This window comes from Ricinus communis, chromosome 4 (genome assembly GCF_019578655.1).
Source record: "Ricinus communis isolate WT05 ecotype wild-type chromosome 4, ASM1957865v1, whole genome shotgun sequence".
In the NCBI taxonomy this organism is placed as follows: domain Eukaryota; kingdom Viridiplantae; phylum Streptophyta; class Magnoliopsida; order Malpighiales; family Euphorbiaceae; genus Ricinus; species Ricinus communis.
In genome coordinates, this window is record NC_063259.1 from 17,620,251 (window position 1) to 17,625,597 (window position 5,347).

At 39.4% G+C, this 5,347-nt stretch overlaps 1 non-coding gene across 1 annotated transcript; it reads right to left on the reverse strand.

Annotated features, from left to right (window-relative positions):
* Nucleotides 1–4,812: 4,812 nt before the first annotated feature.
* Nucleotides 4,813–4,919, reverse strand: LOC112534430. The gene has a single exon (XR_003078718.1). It is a non-coding gene; the product is annotated as a small nucleolar RNA R71 (small nucleolar RNA).
* Between the last annotated feature and the right edge of the window lie 428 nt (nt 4,920–5,347).

Here is a 5,347-nt window from a genome sequence, read left to right on the forward strand (position 1 = left end):
AGTAGAACTGCCTAGAAGGTACTCAAATCATGATTCTATTTGCCAACTTTATTTCAGAATAGTCAAGTTTTTGTGCAAGAATGTGATCATTGCCAACACAACAGTAATATTTCATCTCGTGATGAGATGCCCCAACATAGTATACTTGAGTGTGAAATTTTGATGTGTGAGGCATTGACTTTATGGGATGTTTCCTTTCTTCTTTTGGTATCAATTGCATTCTCTTAGTTGTAGACTATGTGTCCAAATGTGTAGAAGCATAAGCTTTGCCTCGAAATGATGCTAGGGTGGTTGTGATAGAGGTACTCATTTTTGTAATGCTCAATTGGAAAAAGTGTTGAGACGAGTTGGCGTCCCACATAAATTTGCCACCCCTTATCGCCCCAAAACTAGTGGTCAAGTTGCTAACACTAATAGGGAACTCAAGAGGATTCTTGAAAAGACTGTAAAACAATCTAGTCAGGATTGGTTGATGCAACTTGATGACACTTTAGATGCCTATAAAACTACATTTAAAACACCGTTAGGCACTAACCATATAGACTAGTCTATGGAAAATCATGTCACTTTGATGCGCTACGTATGCAACTACAACTAAGGTAGTGAACCTATCGATGTAGCCTAGCACAACAGCAAGTATTAAAATATCATATCCCTCGGGAAAGTGAAATCTTAGAGTTACTACTTCATTCTTTGTTATCTAGCCTAAACTAATGATGGATGATTTTTAGATTTACTAATGACTAAGAGCTAAGTTCTAAATGGAATGCGAGAATGAATGAGTAAATAGAACAATTAAAACAAGAAAGCAAACCCAAAGGGGACCTGGGCTAGTTGGCAATCAAACAAAAGATAACAGATTGTTAAGTCCGATTATGCTACTAGTGGACAGTTTCTTAACTGAATTTGGTTTCCCTCTCAAGACAACCGAATTCCTAAAACTAAGAACCTAAAGTTGGAATCTCTTCCTAACGATTGATTATTAAGTTAGCCTTAACCTTTAATCTACCTCTATTAAGCTGTGTTAATTCTTAATCCGGCAAATTAATTAACCTTATCTCTAAGTGAAAATTAACCTAATCTTGCAATTAAATTCCAAACTCAATTAGAATTTCTCAATTGCTAAAAGAATTCTATGAATAATAATCAATACATTCAATGTAAAGAAAACTGGATTTAATTATTAATTGCAAAAAGAATACAAGGAAGGAAACTCAACCAATCTCAACAATTCAGTACAAAGCCAACATAGAAAGAAATCCTAATGGATTTAACCAATCTAGCTACACATATTCATGTCTAAAGCAAATAGGAACTCAATTACAGTGAAAGAACGAAGAAATAAAAAAATATACACCCTTTTCCTAGAATTGGATGAACAGCTCAAAACATGGATCTAGACTACAGTTGATCTCCAAAATTGCTCCTTGATTTGCTCCAAAACTCCTCCTCAATCTTCAATGCAAAACCCAGATCATGAATCCGACGTTCCAAGGTGGAATTAGTTTCCTGGCAGCCCCCTGAAATGCCTGACAACACGTCTAGCAAAATCACAACGGAAGATCAAAAGTCAAAATCGTCAATCCGAAACTCTTTTTTCTCTTTTTGGCTCGTTCCTTTTATTCATTGCGCAAATACGGGCATGTTCTAGCCTGTGTCCCCCAACACGGGCCGTGTTCGGGCTATGTTGGACTTTAGTTGACAGAATGAGCTGAATCGACCATAGCCGTGTTCTTGCCAGTGTTAGCAAATGCGGGCCGTGTTCTGGCCCATGCTAAGCAACATAGGACGTGCTCTAGGGCTTAGTACCCTTAGAAGATGTGCTGCTTCAAAGTGCTTAAGCTACACATCTTGGAATTTCTGCACGGGCTCTAAAACAGGCTGTGTTGACTTGCCAAAAGTCAACCCAATGTCAAAAAGCTTATAGTTCGGTCCATTTTCGCTCGAAATTGATCTAAAATTGCTAAAGCCACTGACGATTCACCTATAAAATCTCCTGAAATACAAAAGGACACAAACCACGGGTGATCTGGGAATAAAAACACAATAAATGCTAAGAAAATTTGCAATAATATATCAGCAAATATGTGTAAAACTATGCATATCAAATCATCCCATATCAATGCCTCAAACATCAAAAATCTCAACCGTGTGAATGCTTGTTTGGAGCATCTCATCACAAGCAGAGATGTTTCCTGGCCTCTAGCATGCATCACAAACCTGCACGAATGCTCTAGCATCCCGAAAAATGGTCGGCCAATATAATCCAGCCTCCAGAACCTTCCTAGTAGTGTGGTTAGCTTCTTGATGATCTCTTGTTGGTCTGTCATGGCAATGCCTCAAAATTTGGAGGATCTCCTCCCTATACACGCATTGCCGTCTGCACAAACTCGAAATAGAAAAAGGTCTTCCCAAATGTTGTACTTCAAATCAGCAAAGAATTTCTTCTTTTGCTGAAATTTCATACCCTTTGGTAGGACCTTTGCAACCAACTAATTTGCAAAATCAGAAAATCAAGGGACATCTGAAGATACTTGAATAGAGCATAAGTACTCATCTAGAAAATTATCATCAATATCAATCTTGAAAGGTGATCTGCGGCCAAGTTCTTCGCACCCTTCTTATCCTTGATCTCAATGTCAAATTCCTGCAAAAGCAAAATCCAATGAATGAGTCTCGAATTCCTACAAAAGTAAAATGCCCAATTGTTTACATTTTTATGCATGATTATCTCGTTTTATGCTAGAATCACCTGTCTTTTGTTTCCTTTCTCGTTTCAGGTCATTTTCAAAGGGCACTATCAACAATCAAGGGAAATACGCGTGATTACAGAGATTGGGCGAGGACTAGCACCTCGAGGGTTGAGCACGGCCTGGATTCCGGCCGTGCCAAATTGCCCACTAGCTGCCTTCCAAGAGTGCCTTTTGGCACGGTTTTCGTAGCCACCACGGCCTCCACCACGGCCCGTGATAGCTCAGCACCGGCTTGAGCACGGCCTAGAAGAGGTCAACACAACGAAACCCTAGGGATCAGTAAGGCCTAAACTCTGCCCGTGTTGACCAGCACAGGCTTGACCACAGCCGTGCTGAAGAGAGTATATAGGCAAAAGTTCGATATTTTTAAGAAGGCTCGATTTCTCTGACCTAATTCGAGTATACATTCAATTCACTTGTTTTCTAGACCTCAATTGTCGACCTTGGGAGATCAAATTCATCAATTGAGGGAGGATTACACTTGTTTTCAACATCGATTTTAGGATCAAACAACATTTGGGAGCACTCAAGAGGCAAATTAGAGTTTGATATTTTGGATTGGAAAATTAGGGTTTCTTATCCAACTTGAAAGAGAAGGGTGTACATGCCTTCAATCTTCTTTTCCTTATTTGTTCCTTATTTTGCTTTAACTATGAACATGAGTAGCTAGATCTTTTGAACCCATTAAGGTCTTTATTATTAATGGATTGTGCTTAGTTGTTAGATTTGTAATTGCCATTCTTGTAATATTTTTGCTATTTAGTAATAAAGTTTGATTCAATTAATTTGAGATGTTAAATTAATTGTCTTTTAGGTTGTTTCTTGACATTGAGAAATGCTTGTTATAACTAGAAATTGAATAGTAAGAATTGGTAGTTAATGCTTAGAGATAAGGTTAATTCACTCGCCGGATTAAGAATTAACAGCTCTTAATAGATCTAAATCACACTTAATGCTAATCTGTAATAAACTGATAGGAAGAGATTCCATTAGGTTAGTGCAGATTTAGGAACTTGGTGAGCTCGAGAGAGGAGCCAAGTTCAATTTAGGATTTAGGCACGGGTAGCAAGATTGGTAATTTATAAAATCAACCTTAGAATTCCATCATTTAGGTCCCTTTTGGGTTTGCTTCTTTTGTTGTGGTTGTCTTTTGATTGTCAGTTGCTATTTATTCCTTTATTTGCATTCATAATCATTAGTTAATTAATTTATACTTCTCACACTCCATTTCAGACTAGATAACATAGTGAACCATAGTAACTCTAGGTTCACCCAATCTCGAGGGATGCGACCTTGATACTCACTAGTGCTAGGCCGCATCAATAGGTTCACTGCCTTAGGTGTAGGTTGCATAAGTAGCCTATCAAGTTTTTGGCGCCGTTGCCGGGGAAAAGTAACGGTGAACTGGAGTAAATTGTTTTTGTGTTAATTTAGTCATTATCTGTTTATTTATTTATTCTTTATTCTTTATTTTATTATTATTGTTGATTGGTGGTTGTTTGGTTGTCGGTTTCAGGTAGTTTATGACCAAGAGCTCTAACCCTGATCTCATAGAACCCTTATTTGACCCGGAGTGCTCTCTTAGATTATTGAGATGACGTTTGCAGGCAGCTGAGGAGGAGGATGGAGTTACAGTTTAGGTTGAAGGAGCGGACGTGATGGAGAACCACAACCCCCAGGCCGATGACGATCAAAGGACGATGTATGAGTTTGCTCGACCATCTTTGGATGGGAAAAAAACTAGTATAGTCAGACCCACTATAGCGGCCAACAACTTTGAAATAACAACCAATGTTATCCAGATGATCCAGTAGAGCGTGCAGTTTGGAGGATTGCCCAGCGAGGATCCCAATGCTCATATCTCCAACTTTCCGGAGATTTGTGACACATTCAAGATAAATGGGACACCCGATGACGCCATTCGGCTGAGATTGTTTCCATTTTCCTTGAGGGATAGAGCCAAGAGATGGTTGCAATCTCTTCCACAGTAGACAATTACTACCTGGAAGGCGTTGGCCAAAAAATTTTTATATAAGTATTTCCTCCCCCTAAAACTGCTAAACTTAGAAATGACATATCTTCTTTTATGCAGTTTGATGATGAAAGCATGTACGATGCATGGGAGAGGTTTAAGGATCTTTTGATATGCTGCCCACATCACGGATTGCCAGTATGTATGCAGGTTCAAACCTTCTACAGCAGGTTGAACCTTACGACAAGGCAGATGGTGGATCTTTGCGGCGGTGGCATAAGCGATGGGCAAGGCGGGTTAATTTGATAGAAATGGCCATGAACAATTATCAGTGGCAATCCTCTAGGAGCCGACTAGGAAGACAGGGAGTGGTCAACCAAGTAGATTCTACAGCAGCCTTGGCAGCTTAGGTAGAGCTTCTGACCAAGAAGATTAACCAACTCTAGATGCCGATTCATGTAGCGAAAGTTGGTTGCGAGTTTTATGGTGGCCCACACTATAGTGCGAACTGTACTGCGGGAGGTATGTTTACTTCATCTTCCTCTACTTTTCCATCTATTTCTACTGTGTCCTCTGATGTTGAGCAGGTTGATTAGATGGGGAATGCCCCAAGGCAGCAGAA